This window comes from Orcinus orca, chromosome 19, assembly GCF_937001465.1.
Source record: "Orcinus orca chromosome 19, mOrcOrc1.1, whole genome shotgun sequence".
NCBI lineage: Eukaryota > Metazoa > Chordata > Mammalia > Artiodactyla > Delphinidae > Orcinus > Orcinus orca.
The window spans coordinates 26,861,172-26,882,051 of NC_064577.1; the positions used below are offsets into that span (position 1 = coordinate 26,861,172).

At 46.8% G+C, this 20,880-nt stretch overlaps 1 protein-coding gene across 11 annotated transcripts in view; it reads right to left on the reverse strand.

Annotated features, from left to right (window-relative positions):
• Positions 1–20,880, reverse strand: part of SLC39A11 (solute carrier family 39 member 11) — a 419,622-nt gene that overhangs the window by 361,764 nt on the left and 36,978 nt on the right. For 2 of the 11 annotated variants that reach the window (XM_049701912.1, XM_049701905.1), the window contains exon 2: positions 17,138–17,256. The exons of the other annotated variants lie outside the window; for them this stretch is intronic. The gene's annotated coding sequence lies outside the window, so the exon portion shown is untranslated. The remainder of the gene's footprint in view (positions 1–17,137; positions 17,257–20,880) is intronic. 11 annotated transcript variants of the gene reach the window in all.

Here is a 20,880-nt window from a genome sequence, read left to right on the forward strand (position 1 = left end):
TGGCGCAGTGGTTGAGAGTCCGCCTGCCGATGCAGGGGACACGGGTTCGTGCCCCGGTCCGGGAAGATCCCACATGCCGCGGAGCGGCTGGGCCCGTGAGCCATGGCCGCTGAGCCTGCGAGTCCGGAGCCTGCGCTTCCGGAGCCTGTGCTCCGCAACGGGAGAGGCCACAACAGTGAGAGGCCCGCGTACCGCAAAAAAACAAAACAAAACAAAAAAACATTATGCTCAGTGATAGAAGCCAGACACAAAGGATCACAGATTGTATGATTCCATTTATATGAAATAGGCAAAGTAGGTAAAGCCATAGAAACAGAAAGCAGGAGTGAGGAGAACATTTTGTAACTAGAGAGAGATGACAGTTGTACAACACTGTGAATGTATTAAATGTCACTGAATTTTTCAGTTAAAATAATTATATGGTATATGAATTTCACCCCAATATTTTTAAAAGTCTATGAGATGTAGGTTCACCATAGTTAAGCTCCAGCGGTGGTTTTCTGCAGATGTATTTACCTAACTAGGGAAGGGTTAATAAGAGAAGACTTTAATTTAGTTTGGGAGAAAGAAAGCAAAGTGACATTGGGGTTTCCAGAACCACTTCCTCCATTTCTATCTGGGAAACCCCACTGTCAGTTTTTTTCCTTCTAAACGTAGCTAAATTAAACTCTTATCTCTCTAGCGGAATTATATGTCTATTTGTTATTAACTGTCTCCCCGACAAGACTAACTCCAAGAGGGCAAGGATTTGCCTGGTTCGATACAGTAACCCATGAGAGTCCGCCTGCCGATGCAGGGGACACGGGTTCGTGCCCCGGTCCGGGAAGATCCCACATGCCGCGGAGCCGCTGGGCCCGTGAGCCATGGCCGCTGAGCCTGCGCGTCTGGAGCCTGTGCTCCGCAACGGGAGAGGCCACAACAGTGAGAGGCCTGTGTACTGCCAAAAAAAACAAAGAACAAAAAAAAACCACAGTAACCCAGTGACTGGACATGGGTAAGCATTCAATAAATATTTTTGAGTGAATGAGTGAATGAAACTATATAGACTATCCTGTTTACATTTTTTCCTTTAAAAAAAAAGCTATAAATATGTTGGTGGAAATGTAAAATGGTGCAGCTGCTATGGAAAACAGTACGGAGGCGCCTCAAAAACTTAAAAATAGAACTACCACATGATCCAGCCCTCCCACTTCTGGGTATATATCCAAAATTATTAAAAACAGGATACTGAAGAGATATTTGCACTCCCACATTCATTGTACCTTTATTCATAATAGCCTAGAGGTAGAAGCAACCTAAATGCCCACCCACAGATGAGTGGATAGAGAAAATGCAGGATATACAACCAATGGAATATTATCCAGCCTTAAAAACAAAGGAAATTCTGACATACGCTACATCACAGATGACCCTTGAGGACATGATGCTAAGTGAGATAAGCCAGACACAAAAAGACAAAAAGTGTGCGATTCCATTCACATGAAATATCCCAAGTAGTGAGACTCTTGGAACAGAAAGTAAAATGGTGGTTACCAGGGGCTGAGGGGAAGAAAAGTTGTTGTTTGATGGGTATAGAGTTTTCAGTTTTGCAAGATGAAAAGGTTCCAGGGAGCTAGTATACAGCAATGTGCAGATAGTAAAAAATATTGAACTGTATGCTTAAAAAGGGTTAAGACGGTGCAATAGGGAAACTCGGTCTTTCCCTCCTGCGTGTCGCCCTTACACTCCCACAGAGAACACTTCACTTCTCACAGACACTTCTGTCACCAAATATGGGGGGTGGGTCCCTCACCAAGCAAATCTCCACAACCCCAGCTGGGTGTCCTACAACTGGACTCAGTTCGGACACTATCTACCCAGACATGACATCAGATCCTGCAGGTGAAGAGCTCGGTCCCACAAGGCTGTTCCCCACTCCACTTCGGATGCAGATCACAAGTAATGGGTCCCCAGGTTACCCACAGCTTCTGCCCGACTTGGCTACATGACCACCTCCTGCTTCAGGTTCATTTAATTTGTTAGAGCTGCTCACAGAACTCAGGGAAACACCTGTGTTTACCAGTTCATGAAGGGATGTGAGAAAGGATACAGATGATCAGCCAGATGAAAAGATACACAGGGCAAAAGGTTCAAGAGGGTCCTGAGCACAGGACCTTCTCTCCCCGAGGAGCAGGGGAAGCCCTTACCAGTACGTGGATGTGTTTGCCAACCTGGAAGCTCCCCAAACCATGTACTATCGGGATTTTTACGGAGACTTCCTCACGTAGGCATGATCAAATTTTTTTTTTTTTTTTTTTTGGCCACACCGCACGGCATGTGGGATCCTAGTTCCTCGACCAGGGATCGAACCCGCGTCCCCAGCACTGGAAGCGCAGAGTCTTAACCGCTGGACCACCAGGGAAGTCCGGCATGATCAATTATTAACTCTATTTCCAGACCCTCTCCCCTCTCTGGAGAAGCAGGGAGAAGGGGGCTGAAAATTCTACGCTTCCAATCATGGCTCGGTCTTTCTGGTGACCAGCCCCCATCCAGGAGCCATCCAGGAGCCCACCAAGAGTCATTTCATCAGAACAAAAGATGCTCCTAGTGCTTTTTAAAAATGTTATTCAAGTATAGTTGATTTACAATGTTGTGTTAATTTCTGCTGTACAGCAAAGTGACTCAGTTATACACACGTATATATATTCTTTTTCATATTCTTTTCCATTCTGGTTTATCCCAGGATATCAAATATAGTTCCCTGTCCTATACAGTAGGACCTTATTGTTTATATTGTTTATACTAGTTTACATCCACTAATCCCAAGCCCTAGTACTTTTATCACTTAGGAATTCACAAGGATTTCCTGTGCCAGGGATGGGATTATAAACGAAAGATTAAAACGAGATGTTCCGAGCGCTCTGACTCCTTAGGAAATTACAAGAATTTCAGGACCTCTGTGCCAAGAACCAGGGGCAGAGAGCAAAATGTATATATTTTCTATCATTTCACAGATGGTAAATTGTGTTTACCACAATTTTTAAAAGCTGTAGACACACATACAGATAAATGTATACTTATCCATCTTTAATTTTTTTTTTCATAAATGGGCCTGTGAGAGGGCGGTTGCACCCGTGAGACCCTTGCTGCCTGGCTCGGAGTGGGACCACCCTGGTGGGTGAGGCTTTGGACAGCAACACCCTTGATGAGTCCTGGGCTTCATCTCTGGTGTCCAGGAACCCATCAGCACAGATTGGAAAAGCGTTACATCGCTGGATGGAGTTGCAGGGGTACCATCCAAACAGGCTTATGAAACAAGAGGCATTAACAAGAAAAGCTGGCTCAAGCTCTCTATGCCTAGAACTAGGCTACACAAAACACGGCCCAGAAAATGTCAAGACCCATTAACAAATCAAAGTGGGATTCTCCCAGAAGGCAATGGGACCCAGGAGGCACTGAGCGGGAACCAGGGGGGCCTGCTAACCTGCCCTGTTGGAAACTTTCAAAGGGAGGGAGGACGCAGGGGTGAACTGGGTCCTCGTGAACTTTGTGGCTCAAGGGTGGGAAAACTACAGCTCTGGGACCAAATCTGTTCACCGTCTGTTTTTACAAATAAAGTTTTACTGGAACTCAGCCATGGTCACTCATGTATGGGTTGTCTAGGGCCATTTTTACTATAAGGTGAGAGTTGAGTGGTTGCAACGGAGACCACATGGCCCTCAAAGCAGAACGTTTGCTCTCTGGTCCTTTCCAGAAGTTTGCCAACCCCTCCTGTAGTGAAAGAACCCAGTGTCCTACTGCAGGTGAGGGCAGACGTTTCACTCCTTATTCCAGAGCCAACCAGTTTTCTGCTCTCTTTTGCTTCCTCTGCTGTTCAGCCAGCTCCCAACGGTGCACACGATGGCAAGGGAAATCCAAGCCGCGGATAACGCGAAGGCATTTATAACTGAGTTTAGATGCGAACAGAAGCCGTCCATCTCCCTCTACTTCCCCCAGCAGCTTTACCCTCCTAATGATGCGTGATTTAGGCTGACGTGGAGATGCACCCACACTCCCAGAGCACCCCTCCACCACCCTGCTGACGGCAAGGTGGGAAGGCAAAGGCAAACTCAGAGATGACAGCTTTGTGGCCGATGGCCAGACCAGAAGAGAACTCCACAGGCTCCTCCAGCAGATGCCCAGGGAGAGCAAGGGGGGGTTGAAACTTGCTCTCCAGCCAAAGACCTGAAAGACTGGTGGGGCCTGCCTCTCGGGAAATGCAGAGGCACCTTGAAGCTACTAAACGTGGAAGGAATGTTTTCTGCGGACCGCAGGCCACGGCCTTGGAACTCAGGAAGCTTGCAAACAAGCGAGGGAGACCACAGAACATCAAATAACACTGAGAGTGAGAGAGGGAGAGAGAAGAGAACTGTGCCAGTGCAGTCAACGAGAAACTGCCAACTACGGAACCTCAAGTCTTTTATGGGATGAAAGACGTAAGGACGTTTTTTTCCTTAATGGCCAAAAGACCATCTTCCCCAGAGGAGGGGAAGATGGTTTCCAGAGGCGCTCCAGAAGGGTTTCTGGAGAAGTGAGACCATGGACTGGACGTCGGGATGGGCAGGACATGCCCCGTGGCCATTCCAGATGGTCAGCGTCTGTCTACCCTGTCATGGGTTCCCAAGCGTCACTCATCAGAAGTTGTTCTGCTGGGACCCCTCAGCCTCTTCTCCATCACAGCTTCCCCAGGCCAAAGAGCAAGGGTAGCGGCAACATAACTAGTCAACAGGCTCTGATCCTGGGCCAGGCCCAGCCCTTTCCATGAATTTTCTTGTCTAATCTTCAAATAATCCCATAGTGTAAGTTTATCCCCATTTCTAGAACAGTATCCAGCATACAGTAAGCTCTCAGAGAATATACATTTGTATATTCATTGTCTAACTATTTGTTTATTAAGTTAAATAATTCCTACTTTACAGATGGGGAAGGGGTAGGAGGGTGGCTAGATTTAGCAAATAAAAATACAAGACAAGGGCTTCCCTGGTGGTGCAGTGGTTGAGAGTCCGCCTGCCGATGCAGGGGACACGGGTTCGTGCCCCGGTCCGGGAGGATCCCACGTGCCGCGGAGCGGCTGGGCCCATGAGCCATGGCCGCTGAGCCTGCGCGTCAAGAGCCTGTGCTCCTCAACAGGAGAGGCCACAACAGTGAGAGGCCCACGTACAGAAAAAAAAAAAAAAGAAAATACAAGACAATCAGTTAAATTTAAATTTCAAATAAATAACAATTTTTTTTAGTTTAAGCGGGTCTCAAATATTAGGACCCTGGGCATCCTGTATTTTATGTAGCAGCCCTAGGAAGCAGGGGGTGGGGGGAGAACTAGCCTAAGGTCCCAGAGCTAGGAGATGTCAAAAACACATTCACGCCCAGGTAGCCAAACTCTAGACCAGATTCGATGGGTCTCTACACTATACCACGCAGCCTCTCCCTTCTTACCCTCCCATGCCCTTCAAATACATCACTGTTAACACGTTTAATACATCGGATGGTAGTTAATAAGTGTACATGTTGATTTCCTCTCTTAGAAAATAATCTCACCCTGTTCTTTATAACTTCTTGGGGTAAACACAGCCAGTTGTCTTCAGGAATCCATTCTCCTCTTTGTCCCCAGTTAAAGAAACCCCAGCTCTTAGCTGGGCACATGGCCACCCTGGATAAAGACTACATTTCCCAGGATTCCTTGCGACTATGCAAAGGTCACATGACTAAGTTCTAACCAGAACTTTCCTAAGAGGAGGAAGCGTGCCCTTCCTCTCTGCTTCCTCTTTGCTGCTGGTGGGAACGTGGTGTGATGGCTGTCACTGTAGCATCTCTCTTGGGCCACAAGGGACCTGGGGATGAGAGCAAGCCCCAGCAGAGCAACAAGACTGGAGGAGACTGGGTTACTCACACTGTGGGACACAGAATCAGCCCTGGACCCTTGTAGACTTTTTCTACCTAATTTAAGCCATGGTTCTTTTGGGTTCTCTAAACTTAGAGTTGAACTTAATCATAAGTGATGAATGGCCTCAGCACCTAGAGCAGGCAGGGGCTGAGGCACTTGAGAAGGACTCGGAAAGTTTGTTGGAAGGATGCTTGCTATATATGTGACCAACTCCCTGCACTCTAGACTCTAGTCCATGAATTTCCTTCCCTCACTAGCCTCAATAAAATACATGGTTAAAAAACTCACAGAATCCTTGACCTGGGAACATCTATATGTAGTTTTATACTTCTGGAGAGAAGGGGAGGATGGCTGGAAAAAGAATATCCTCTTTCTCTTGGATATCCCCCAGACGTTGAGATTTCCATGGTGTATAAAGATGAGTTATTAATAATATCATATTGGATTAAATGAGCTAGAATTGCAGTAACATGAAAAGTCAAGACTTCATCACAGAACTCCTACTATTATGTAAATGTACCACCACTTGGGAAAATGACTAAGGATGAGGTTCATTATAAGTAACGTTTTCATCCCAACCTTCATGGCCCTTTGCAACTTTAGATATAGGACCCAATTTATTAGCTAAAAGAAACAAGAATCCCTCTAGAATTCTTTTCAGTGGCTTCCATAAAATTTTAAGCTTAAATCACTCATAAACTATAAATCATGCAAATATCTGGTATTCATTTTTAAAGCTCCCAAATTCTGAAAAACTCTCTTGATCCTTAATGCATTTCCTGGCGCTACTATCATTTTATTGCATAAAGAAACTATTGGATTAAAGGTATACATGGTAAGTATATAGAAATAAATGGTAATGTATGAATATCCATCAGAGTTTTCAGCTGCATGAAATAGAAACTAACTCTGATTTATTTAAACAGAAATAAAATGTATTAAATGGTTATTGAGTTGCTCGCAGAATCCTCAGGAGAAAGAGGGGTAGAGAGCCAGGTGCAATCCTATAATTACACCACAGAACTAACCCAGTGAGGCCAGTGGTCCTGCAACACGGCCCCTCTCAGGGCGTGGATGCTGCAGTCTCGAACCTGGACGTGATCACTGCTGTTGCCACCATCTTCACAAGAATGAATGATTCAGCACGGTCCCTTCTTCTTTCTGTCACCAGCTTTTCATTCAGAACCATGTGCAGATACCTATGACTAGGATTTCCCAGCTCATGGCACCCATGCCCCTGTTGCAGTGGAGGCTAGGAAATGTCATATCTGGTTATTCCAGAGGTGAGCTCTGTCTCAGAAGGGGGACAGAGGGACAACCACGAAGACGAGAATCCATCACAATGCAATTTGGTTGAATGTAGAGTGAAGTAATCCAGAAAGGGAAAAACAAATACCATACGTTAACGCATATATGTGAAATCTGAAAAAATTGGTATAGACGATCTTATTTACAAAGCAGAAATAGAGACACAAACATAGAGAACAAACGTATGGATACCAAGGGGGAAAGGGGGGGGATGAATTGGGAGATTGGGATTGACATATACACACTATTGATACTATGTATAAAGCAGATAACTAATGAGAACCTACCCTATAGCACAGGGGGCTCTACTCAGTGCTCTTTGGAGACCTAAATGGGAAGGAAATCCAAAACAGAGGGGATATATGTATACGTATAGCTGATTCACTTTGCTGTACAGTAGAAACTAACACAATATTGTAAAGCAACTATACTCCAATAGAAACTTTTTAAAAATTTAAAAATAAAAAAATTTGGTTGAATGTAATTTTATCAGGATGACAGTCTGATCCAACTACTGTCCTCATGTTTTCCCCAAGTATTAATCATTCTGGAACACCCTGAAGTGGTTTTATAACACTTTATTTTTTCTGCAATTCAATTTTTTTTCTGCCTTGTGGTTTTTGCTTCTAATTTACTTTGAGCCCTGCGTATACAGAACAGCGAAAAGTCAGAAACAGCCTTAAAATCCACCAATTCATTCAAATGAATTAGGGGAGATTACAAAGCAATCTGTATACCAACGTAAGATATAAACAGATACTTTGTTATTGCAGCGACTTTGCAAATTTTAAAAAACTGACAAGCATTGCCAAAACAGCAAAGCAGGAATAATTGCACGAAAGTGGGTTGAAATATCTTTTAACTCTCCCCATTCCAAAACATTCAGACTTTTTCTTTTATTGTTTATTTCCTCTCTACTTTTACATAATTTGGGAGGTCCCCCCGTTTCAAAAGGAATGTGTACATGTTAAAAGTAAGAATATACAGAAAAGACAAATATAAAAATGCCCACATGGGCTTCCCTGGTGGCGCAGTGGTTGAGAGTCCGCCTGCCGATGCAGGGCACACGGGTTCATGCCCCGGTCCGGGAAGATCCCACATGCCGCGGAGCGGCTGGGCCCGTAAGCCATGGCCGCTGAGACTGCGCGTCCGGCGCCTGTGCTCCGCAACGGGAGAGGCCACAACAGTGAGAGGCCCACGTACCGCAAATGAATAAATAAATTAATTAAATAAAATAACAATAAAAAATGTTTAAAAAAAAAAAAAGAATCCGCCTGCCAATGCAGGGGACATGGGTTCAAGCCCTGGTCTGGGAAGATCCCACATGCCGCAGAGCAGCTAAGCCGGTGCACCAACTACTGAGCCTACACTCTAGAGCCCGCGAGCCACAACTACTGAGCCCACGTGCCACAACTACTGAGCCTGCTGTCCAGAGCCTGTGAGCCACAACTACTGAGCCCGTGCTCTAGAGCCTGTGAGCCACAACTACTGAGCCCGCATGCCACAACTACTGAAGCCCGTGCGCCTAGAGCCTGTGCTCCACAACAAGAGAAGCCACCACAGTGAGAAGCCCGCGCACTGCAACAAAGAGTAGCCCCCGCTCGCTGCAACTAGAGAAAGCCCGTGTGCAGCAACGAAGACCCAACACAGACAAAAATAAAATAAATAAATTTTTTTTTTAAAATGCCCACAGTCTGACTGCTCAATGACAAGTACCATTAGCTTGAGGTCAGTGGCTTGGAGCACAGGCTCTGGGTTTAAACTGCCAGAGCTAAGACCCCACGACCTTGGGCAAATTCCTTGATCTCTCCACGCTCCATTTTCTCTTTTATATATAAAAAAAAAGATGTTAATGTCCCTTCTTTTATAGGGTAGTTGTATGGATTCAAAGAAATAAGGTCTGCCAAGCTGTGAGCAGACACCTGGTGCAAAGTGAACTTCTGAAACACTGTGTGTGCGCTTTGCCAGGAGTTCCACCGCTGAAGTCAGACCTGTGGGAAATTCATGTGTTGCCCAGCAATGCTGCTGCCACACAGGCTGCCCCTTTGGGTCCTGTAGTCTCCTGCTGGCCAGGTACCGGCCCAGCACCAGCATATGCGAACAGCGGCCCAGCACAGATGGACCACAGGGGATGACCCGACAGCAGGCGCGGATGGGGTGGGGCAGACAGATCCCCTCCAGGAGATGCAAACCCCAGAGCCAGCAAACCCACATTCCCATGGTTGACCTGGAAGGTTCTTACTGGCTGTCTACACTCCCCTAAAGACCACCACCGTCTGGCACTGGGGCGGTGGGAGAAGATAGAATAATAAACCCGTTCTGGATGTCTGCATTTTTCTCCCCTCCTTCCTTTGGCTCCTTTCCAGCCTAGAGCACATTTCCCTAGTGACAGCTGGTCACGAAGATGAAGTTGAAATGGCGCCTGGACCATCTGTTTGCTGCCATTCCCCCAAGGCACCGCCCTCCTCCAGAAGCACCTCTGTGGACCCTTGGAGGCCCTGCGGGGCCTTATCCTTTCCAACTCTGCTTCCTGGAAACTCAGTTCTGTTTCCAAGTAGTGCCGGGGCCCTTCCATTAGCTTATATTCCATTAGATGATAATATTCTCTTTGAACTTGTGGGATAACCTTGACACTTTCCCCTTGGGCTCCTTCAGCGATCCGGGAAAGTGAGCAAGGGCATGGGGAAAAAAAACAAGGGTCTGGGAGTCAAAGCAGCTCCGATTCTGCATATTGGCTTCAAGAGCTAAAGGAAGTCCTCGATCTCTCTGGAATGAAGGTGGGAAGTTCACTTCTCCCAGGAAGAGAAATCCCTGCGCTGTCCTAAGGATCGGATGGGATGCAGCACCTAAAGCGACACCCCTGGGAGGCGCAGAGAGCACGTGGCGGGCATCTGCGCCCCCCGCCCTCCACCCATCCTCTGTGCACTTCAGAGCTGCCCATCTGTAAAGCACTCATTCTGCCAGCTCTGGTAGACTATTCAACGTAGGATTTTAAACACGATGTGAAAATACGGCACTGACGATGCTGAGGAGCAGGAAGGCTGTTATTCTGCCTCACATTGACAGTATCCAAACCACCCTGCCAGGCTTCCTGTCTCCTGTTGCGGCCTCTCCCGTTGCAGAGCACAGGCTCCGGACGCGTAGGCTCAGCGGCCACGGCTCACAGGCCCAGCCGCTCCGCAGCATGTGGGATCTTCCCGGACCGGGGCACGAACCCGTGTCCCCTGCATCGGCTGGCGGACTCTCAACCACTGAGCCACCAGGCAAGCCCCAGCCTCCGAGGTTTTAACGAGAGATTGGACAAAGCCGAGCCTGTCTGTAGATTTCAAGAGAACATCTCTGCTAAGGGAAGAGAGGGACACGGGGAAATAGCCCCTGCAGAGCTGTTTAATTTTCAATTAGCAGAGGGAATCTAGGTCTTTGGTTTTTTTCACTGGCTGTCCAACATTTTACAATGTTAATACAGAGGATGGCACCCGCCCCCAGCCCCCAGCCCTTGGGCAGGGAGAAAGACAGGAGAAGGGGAGATGGGGTATTACGTGCTGTCAGGAAAGCACTTGCCCCCAAAGACAGTGACTCCTGTGGGAGGGGTGAGCGAGGGAGGGACCCGGCAGCTGGCAGACGGCACAGGTGGTCTGTGATCCCTGGAAGCATGCTGGGCACTAAGGAGAGTGGGGAGGCTGAGGAAACCACGCTGCTGGATGTGCCTGGAGGAAGAGGATATGTTTATACGGAGCCACATCACGCATGGAAAACACCGGAAGGCTGCGCATAGCATTTTTACAGAGGCTGGTACGGGTAAGAAGATCACCCAGACTTTTTTTTTTTTTTTTGCTTTGTTAATTAATTAAGTTTTTTGGCCATGCCGTGCAGCATGTGGGATCTTAGTTCCCCGACCAGGGATCAAACCCGTGCCCCCTGCACTGGAAGCGCAGAGTCTTAACCACTGGACTGCCAGGAAAGTCCTAACCCAGCTTTTTTGTTTGTGTTTTTTACTCTGTGCTCCTCTGTGTTTTCCAAGTTCTCTTCACTGAGCACAAATTCTTTCGTGCTATGATCATGATCACCAGAAAAATGGATATGGGCAGGAGTGGGGGCTGGGAAGGAAAAGGACAAGCAAGATCTCTCTTGAAAATGTACATGGGGGCAAAACACGGGGCTGGTTCTTCCCACCACCTCTATCCTGCCCCCCAAAAGGCCCAAAGCCTCAATCCCCTCCTGGGGTGGCGCTATGGACTCAATGTTTTCGTCTCCCCACCCCCAAATCCATGTTGAAGCCCTAATCCCCAATGGGATGACTGTTTGGAGGTGGGGTCTTTGGGAGATAGCTTAGGTCATGAAGGTAGAACCTTCATGAATGGGATTAGTGCCCTTATCAGAAAAGACACAAGAAAGACGATCTCTCTCTCTCCACCATGTGAGGACACAGCAAGAAGGTGGCCATCTGCAAGCCAGGATCAGAGTCCTTACCAGACACTGAATCTGCTGGCACCTTGATCTTGGACTTCCAGCCTCTGGAACCGTGAGAAAATAAATGTTTGTTGTTTAAGCTCCCCTGGCCTGTGAGATCTTCTTATGGCAGTCCAAATAGACTAAGACAGGTGGCAAGAATATGGAAGAAAGGACTAGGGTGGGATGAAGACTTGGATCCCACCTACGGATGGGAAGTGATGCGATCATGACTCATCTGTTCGTGCACCAGTGTCGACGGCATACCAGGAACTGGCTGACCTCAGAGAAATCTCCTGGGGCGATGGTTTAAATGCAGATTCCTGGGCCCTTCCCCATCCACTAAATTAGGAAGTCTGGGGTTTGGGCCAGCGTCTTAGGCCATTCTTGTGCACACTAAAGTTTGAGGGCCAGTGGAGAGACAAAAGAGACACAAGAAACGGCCAACAGTGAAGGACCTGTGAGCAAAGCTTGCTCCCCATACAAAAGAGGGGGTGTGTTTCAGTTGTGGGGTGGGGGAGGGTCAGGAAGGCTTCTCTGAGAACTGGAGTGGATGCAGTGCTCCTAGGCTGCAGGGACAGACAGACCTGGCCCTGTCACTTTCGAACCACTGAATGGGTTGATGTGTCTTTTCAGGCATTTGTAATCTACAGGTTTCCCCTCCATCTCGTGTTTAGATTCCTCGCAGAATATTTGTTGAAGAAACGGATGGTTTGCTCCATAGAATCATCTTTTTTAGATATAGTCTGACTGCTTTACTCCCTTCCCCCAAACCCTTGCCTGACTGCCCTTGAACACAAGCAGTTCTGGAATTTTAGTGAGTATAAAAGTCACCAAGGAATCTTGCTACAATCCACATTCTCCAGCTCCTTCTCTGGAGATTCCATAGGTATGTGCAAGGGGCCCAGATTCAACAATCTTAGGAAGCCCCCTGGTAAGTCTAAAGCCAGTGGCCCACAGACCACATGCAGAGGAAACTCTGCCCCTCCCCCAGTACCAGTAGATTATCCACATGAGTTTTCTAGGGCTGCCATCACAAAGTCCCAAACTGATGGCTTAAAGCCAAAGAAATGTATTCTCTCATGGCTCTGGAGGCTGGAAGTCTGAAATCAAAGTCTTGGCAGGAACATACTCCCTCAGAATCTCTAGGGAAGAATCCTTCCTGGCCTCGTCCAGCTTCTGGTGCTGCTGGCAATCATTGGCTTGTGGCCGCATCCCTCCAATATCCACCTCCCTCCAATCTCCACCTCCATTGTCACACTGCTTTCTCCTTGTGTGTCTGTATCTCTGTGTCTCTTCTTATAAGCACGCCAGTCATACTGGATTAGGACCTACCCTAATGACCTCCTCGTAACTTGTGAGAGACTGATATGCAAACAGGCAACGGCCAGACCGTATATAAAAACATCTCTGGGCTTCCCTGGTGGCGCAGTGGTTGAGAGTCCGCCTGCCGATGCAGGGGACGCCGGTTCGTGCCCCGGTCCGGGAGGATCCCACATGCCGCGGAGTGGCTGGGCCCGTGAGCCATGGCCGCTGAGCCTGCGCGTCCGGAGCCTGTGCTCCGCAACGGGAGAGGCTACAACAGTGAGAGGCCCGCGTACCGCAAAAAAAAAAAAACAAAACAGATCTCTGACCTATAGCCTGTAGCCAGTCCAGGAAGCCAACCCATTATACCTAAGCACCTAAGACCTTTAAAACCTTGACCCTGGCCCTGCCTGCCTTTCCCTCTCCCATATTCGCTTTTCCTTTTACACCAAACTACATTCTGTTTCCCCAAAAGGACCTCCATCCTACTGTCAGAATTCTAAGCACATGACAGACACTGAGACCATCTGTAGCCTCCGCCACCCAATGCTGATAGCGCTCGGTGGGAGCGAGCCCAACGCCAGGTGCATCTGCCTTTACACCCAGCGTGCGAGCATCGTGCCTGATACGCACAGGTGCTTAATAAATATTTGCGGTTAAACTGCACAGCCAAGCATATGCTTCACCCTTTGTCCACCCTGAAAATTCTTTCTCCTCCTTTCAGACCTCACTTCAGGGTGGGCACCAGAGTTCACCTGATGAAGGCTTCCCGACACCCCCCCACCCCCCTCTCCAGGCACAGGCAGGATTCCCCTGACATTTTACCCACTTCTCTGTCTGCCCCCCTAGACAGCGAGCTCCCTGAAGGCTGGGGTGTGTTTTTCACTTCCCTGTCCCAGCGAGAACTACAACGTCTGGAACTATATTGAGTAAATGGTCAAAACGTGTTTGCTATATGGATGACTCATGGACCAAACATGCTCAAATTTTCCCTGCTTCTTCTGTATGCCACACCCACACCCCCTGTAACGCCCGCAGGAGCTTCCCGGCTGGGTGTGCTTCTGCAAACACAATGCAGGAGAAGCCCCACCTGCTATCCAAGTCTATCTTTCCTCCCATGTCTTAAATCTCCCTCTCCCTCCCTCTCTCTGTCCTGTTACAGATACGTGACATTTACCACCTTTAAAAAAACTCTTCCCAGCCATATGCTTTCCTCTACCCATCGCTGTCTCCTTCCTCTCCTCAACTAAGCTGCTGAGAACTGACTACACTCGTGTCTCTACCACCTCTCCCTCCACACCTCCACCTCCTCAACATGCTGCCATCTGCCTTCTGCCCACACCGCCTCCCAAGGCGCCAGTGACTTCCTGGATGTCAAATCCAACGTTCACCTTCCAGTTCTCCTCTTCCATCACCTACTTCCTCCACCCTCCCTCCCTGGGAGACTCTCTCTGCCCCTGCCATCCAAGACACAACCAGTCTTCCTTCCTGCTTTTCTCTCTCTGCCTCTGTGTGTGTGTGTGTGTGTGTGTGTGTGTGTATGTGTGTGTCTCCATCTCTATATATATATTTTTTCCCCATTTCTCCCCCCCACCACTTCTCTATCTCTGTCTCTAAAAGGACCCATCTCTTAAATGTTGGCATTCCCCATTCTCTTCTTTTCTCATCCTTATATTCTCTCTGGATGACCACATTTTCTCCCTTACTTCCAACTATCACCCTTAGATAATAACTCCCAAATTTAAATGTCTAGCTCAGTTTCCTTCCCCCGAGGTATCCAGACTCACAGATCAAACTGTTTACTAGGCACTCCCTCCAGCATCCCACGGGCGTTTCAAACTCAGTTCAAGCAAAACAGAACTCACTCCTTTCTGCCCACAGTGTGCTCCTCTCCTCTGTTCCTCTTAAGGTAAATGGTGCACCCATCTATCGAGTTACTGAAGCCACAAATCTGGGGTCCTCGTCTTCCCACCACACCCCCACTCCGTCATCCCCTAGATCCAATAGGCCATGAGCACTCCTGAGTCTTCCCTCTAAAAGCTCTCAAATTCGTGTCCCTGTTTCACACCCTTTGCTGCAGTTCAAGTTCTCAACAGTTCTCTCCTGAATCACCCCAACAGACTGTAACTGGTCCCTTCCCTCCCCCAACCAAAAGTCATCACTTTTGATCCACTCTTCCACGGCTAGACCGGTGGTCTCCATGGAAGGAGAACTTGATTGCATCACCCTCCTAATAACAACCCCCAACATCCCCTCATTTCCTTCAGCATAAAATCCAGCAAGACATATGTAGCATGGGCACCGTCTCTTCAGTCTCAGCTCCTGCCATCCATCCCCCCCTTTACCCTATGGACCAATCATAAAGACTCTTTGCCTGTCAGCAGGCTCTTCTTTGCCTCTGGGCTTTTGCATACACTGTTCCCTTTACCTGGAGCATCTTTAAGTTCCTTCTCTACTCTAAAATCTCCTATTCATCCTCCAGGTCCCAGCCAGTGACCCTGCTCTGGACATCCTTCCCTAAACCCTCTACCTCCAGTTCAAAGTTGGGTTTAAGGCCCTTCCTTGTGCACCCAAGATAGCCTCTGTGTCTACACCATGATGGACATGTTTGTACCTTATTCAGACAGGACCTAGCACATAGCTGGTGCTCAAGCGATTTGTTTGAGTGAATAGATGGACAGATGAAGGGTCAGAGAGGCAGGGGAAAGAAAACAGGATAAGGTAGCAAGTGGGAAGGCAGGTTCATGGAAGAGACAGTTTCAAGAAGAAGGAGGTGGTCAATTACATCATTTGGCCCTGAGGCCAACTGACAACCATCTGCCGTGTGTAGACACCCTAATTAGAAAGAAGTTACGTTTCCACATACCTGAGGGAGCCACTCCACTCTGCTAGTCAGAGTCCAATTCCCAGCAAAGGATTCTAGTCATCAGAAGCTAAGTCCAGAGTGAAAAGACAGGCACCATTCCAGCTCCACTCCCAGCTGGGCCCTTCAGTGGCCACCATCCCCACCACGACCAGATTATAGAGTGTGAGCTACAGAGTGGGCAGCAAGTCATCCTGTGGGTTGGGACCAAGCAGTGAGCTGATCCATGCTCAGTAACACTTAGCTAACCAAGTCAATAGCCAAGTCCAAAGCTAACCAAATCACTAATACTTAGCTGGTTAAAAACAAACAAAAACTAAAAACACTCACATAGATAAGCAAGCAAAACAGAACCAAACAAATGAATAAAAACTCAAGTGCAGACCACCTGTAAGGACATCTGGTTAAATATGGAAAAGGGAACACATGTAGTTTTCTCTTGTCCCTTCCAAATTCCTCTAAAATGACAGTAAAGAAATTTCAAAAAGCAAAACTGTTTAAGGAGAAAGAGAATGACAGAAGAAATGACAACAAACAAGAAAATGCCAATAAAAATTTGGAAGCTGGAAAACAGACAGGGAGATAACTGACTTTGTAGAACTGAGAAGGTGAGATATGACTCTGAATGGGTAAAGCCAACCAGAAAGGAAGCCAATTCACATGGCAGAACTCCAGAAAGATCCAGGACTTAGAGGCTCCAGGTAGGGTTGGAAAGAGGATGGTTCAATGACTTGATAAGAAGTGTAGAGTGCGGGGGTGGGCGAAATGGGTAAAGGGGATCAATTATATGGTAATGGATGGTAACTGCACTTTCCGTGGTGGTCACTTTGCAATGTACATGGATGTTGAATTATAATGGCATACACCTAAAACTTATACAATGTTATATACCAATTTTACCTCGATTTGAAAAATGAATCAATACTTCCCTTAATCTTCATTTTAATTTTTTAAAAAAGAAGTAGTTAGATCCTTAGATCCATGCTGCACACTCCCTTAACCCCAGTTTAATTAAATAAATAAAGTTTACTCTGTGAAGTGGTTGAAACAGCCAGTCTCTGGACTTGGGGACACCAGGTCCACTGGAAGGTGGGGTTATGCTACAATACTACGAACAGGGAAACTAGACGAACATCTACACACTGAACAGTGAAACCCTAAACCATCTTCTCCTACTTTGCTCTAATAGCACTGTTAGCCAGGCTTATAGAGCCCCAAGATCCAAGCTTTGGGGATTCCCGGGAATCTAACCAGCCCGATGAAAACAACCTACAGATTAGGGAGGTTCCCCAAGCAAGTGACCCGATCCTCACCTGATAATCCTACAGTGAGTCCACCAGTCAGCAGCCACACCTGTGTGCAAAGACCCTCCAATACACGTTATAGCACTTCACTCTTAAATACAATCACAATCAAGGATCGCCAAGGACATCTGCAGAAAGATAAAAACAGATAAAGGAATCTGAAAGAAACAGATAAGCAAGAAGTAGAAGGAAACTAAAATTAGTAAAATCCTTAGAAATTTGCGACCAAAATATTACATCCATGAAACAACAGTAGAAAGCTATAAAGAGAGTGTATATAGACTAGAACAAGCTTTTAGGAATTAAAAATACAACCGTTGAAATAAAAAGTCAATAGAAGCGTTAGAAGATAAAAGATCACTCAGAAAATAAAACAAAAACAACAAAGAGATAGAAAAGAAAAAAGGGAATTGGAGAAATGGTCTCTCTGAATAATATGACAGAAAGAAGGACCAGTGACAACAGAAGTGGAAAAGTCTTCAAAAAACTAACATTAACAGTATCTTTCAAAAATAGGGGACACAAGTTTCCAGATTATAGATTAAGCCCACTGAATGCCAAACACAACCAATGATAAAAGAGTGATTCGCACCAAGGCATAGCCTTGTGAAATGTCATAACACCTGCAGTGAAGAGAGGATTCAAACAGATTACAGGGAAAGGAAAGGCATTGGACACATCAACGTCCACACTGGAAGCCAGGATACGATGGACGAATGCCTTCAAAGTTCAGAGGGAGGAGGTTTCCACACACAGTCAAATCATCAGCTGAATGTAAAGATATAAGAAAGACATTTTCAGATAAGCCCAGTGTCAAAAACTTTACCATGGTCATATCTATTGCCACATAACAAATCACCCAACTTTTCGTGGCTTAAAACCATGGACACTTATTATCTCCCATGTTCTGTATGTCAGGAATTTGAGAGTGTTTAGCTGGGTGGCGCTGGCTGGGGGCTTCTCATGAGGGAGACATTACAGTGTCAGCCAAACCTGCAGTCCTCTGAGGCTGGGGCTGGAGGACCCATGGCCAAGCTCATTCATGTGGCTGTTGGCTGGAGGTCCCAGTTGCTCACCATTGTAGGACTGCTCACAACATGGCAACTGGCTTTCCTCAGAAGGGATGATCTCATGGTAGATGGGGTGGGTGCGGGGGGAGGAGAAGGAAGGGAACCAGGAGGACGAAGGGGAGAGGAGAGAGAGGAGAGAGCAAGCTGGAGAGTCAGAAGCCACAGTGTCTTTTATCCCTTAATCCCTGAAGTGATGTACCATCACTTTGGTTGAGTTCCACTGGTCACACAGACCAATCCTGGTACGATGTGGGAGGACACCAGGAGACGGGGTTTACTGAGGGCTGTCTTTGAGACTGGCTACCACATATCCTTCTCAAGAAGTTCCTGGAGGAGATGCTCCACTAAGACAAAAAAGTAAGTCAGACACAGAGCGAGAGAGAGGAAATGGAAAACTAATGTTGAAAGCAAGAAAGAAAATCCTCAGGATGACGGTGAAGAGAAGTCCTGAGAGAAGAGTTATACAGAAGACTTAGAGGGCAATTGGTCCAGATTGAGCATAAGGACGAAGGGATCCAGGAAGGATGGCTCCAAGCCCTCACCCCAAAATGGAACCGATATGTTGAATAAATTCATAGAGAAGATTTTCAACTCTATCAGAATTAGGAGACAAACTGTGGATAGTTACATAGACAAGTAAGCAAGTTGTTTTGTTTTTGAAAGAGGTAATCATTAACTCCATGGAAAACAAAAGGCTGCAGGGGACACAGGTTCGACCCCTGGTCTGGGAAGATCCCACATGCCGCGGAGCAACTAAGCCCGTGCGCCACAACTACTGAGCCTGCGCTCTAGAGCCCGTGAGCCACAACTACTGAGCCCACATGCCACAACTACTGAAGCCCGCACGCCTAGAGCCCGTGCTCCGCAATGAGAAGCCACCGCGATGAGAAGCCCGCGCACTGCAACAAAGACTAGCCCCCACTCGCCGCAACTAGAGAAAGCCCGCGCACAGCAGCGAAGACCCAACACGGCCAAAAACAAATAAATAGAATTTAAAAAAAAAAAAGTAAAGCAGCCAGTAAATTAGGAGCCAGAAAACATTCTGAATGAAGGCAGAAAAATCTACTCTCCAAATCACTCCCTGAAAATGTTCTTGTTGCTTTGGGTCACATGGGTACAAAAAAAAAAAGAAAGAAAGAGGAGGCCAGCAGAGAATAGTGCCTGGCTCAGCTTTTGGTAATATTTACATAGTTATAATAATGCAAACACTGACCACTGATTTGACAGAAAGGATGGTAACTATGATGAGAGGGACGGGGGTAGGGAAATTCATTGTATGAGTAAAGAGTTGGGGATTTTTTATGGCAGGAATAAATAATCCAAATAATCTAAAACAGAAATCAAGAAATGGAAATGCAAGTGTGTTATTTAGAAACAAGGAGGTGAATAAGTAGAAGAAACAGCAAAAAGAATTGAAAGCATTTGCCCTTAGGTACTGTCAGAAATGGAGAAGGAGGGAGCAGGAATATGCTGTTTTTCATTAAAAGCTTAATCCTACCACTGACTTTCTGACCATGTACATACATTACTTGATAAAAATTAAACTAAATTAAAAATAAAAAGATTTTACTGGCCAAGCAATTCCTTCTACCGGCTTGTACTGAAGATCAGCATATATTATCAGCCTACATTTTACTATCTGGACCTCAAATTGTGGAGAATGATATCATTTTAGAAGATATTAACCAGGATGAGTAATTCGAGCCCACCAGGCAGCCTAGGGCTCCACAGGGCTCCACGGCTGCCCTCCTACCCCACTGAAAAAATGCATCAGTGCTCATTAAGTCAAGCACCGCTAATTGCTTTCTGACCAACTGCCTGCTTTGTGGCAAGATGCCAGAAACAGGGACAAAGACAGTCTTAGATGACGGCCCTTTTTAGCCTCTTTGCCGCGTGGGTTGTAAGAAACCATGAAAAAACATTTAATTTCGGAAAGATCCAGAGGTACGTCAAATGCAGTTATTACCCTGCAGGCTTTCTGAGCACTTGCTAAGGATTAGGGTGCAAGGTAGGGGCTTCTGAGTTCTCTCACCCTGAGAAAGCACACTCCAAAGTTTGATCACAGAACTTAGAAAACAATTTTTCTCCATTTTTCTCTGATATGGCTGTTCGTTTACTGGATAAATGGACAGATGGATGAGCGAATGAATGAAGGTCTGTACCTCTGTAGGAGGATAATGTTCAGATATAATCTTCAGAAGCATGTCCACGTTGTCAATGCCCATTCTACATTTTGGGTTTGCTTCTTTGTGCCAATCACATCAGAACTGTACATCAAAGGGAGTATTGGTTATTTCTAGGGACCTCCCTGGTGGCACAGTGGTTAAGAATCCGCCTGCCAACGCAGGGGACACAGGTTCGAGCCCTGGTCGGGGAAGATCCCGCATGCTGCAGAGCAGCTAAGCCCCTGCGCCACAACTACTGAGCCCACGCTCCACAACTACTGAAGTCCGCGCGCCTAGAGCCCGTGCTCCGCAACAAGGGAAGCCACCGCAATGAGAAGCCCGCGCACCGCATCGAAGAGTAGCCCCCGCTCTCCTCAACTAGAGAAAGCCCGCACGCAGCAACAAAAACCCAATGCAGCCAAAAATAAATAAATAACTTAAAAAAAAAAAAAGGAAGTGTTGGCTATTTCTAAATAGTCTAACAAAAGTGCTCATATTGGAAAACTAAATATGCATG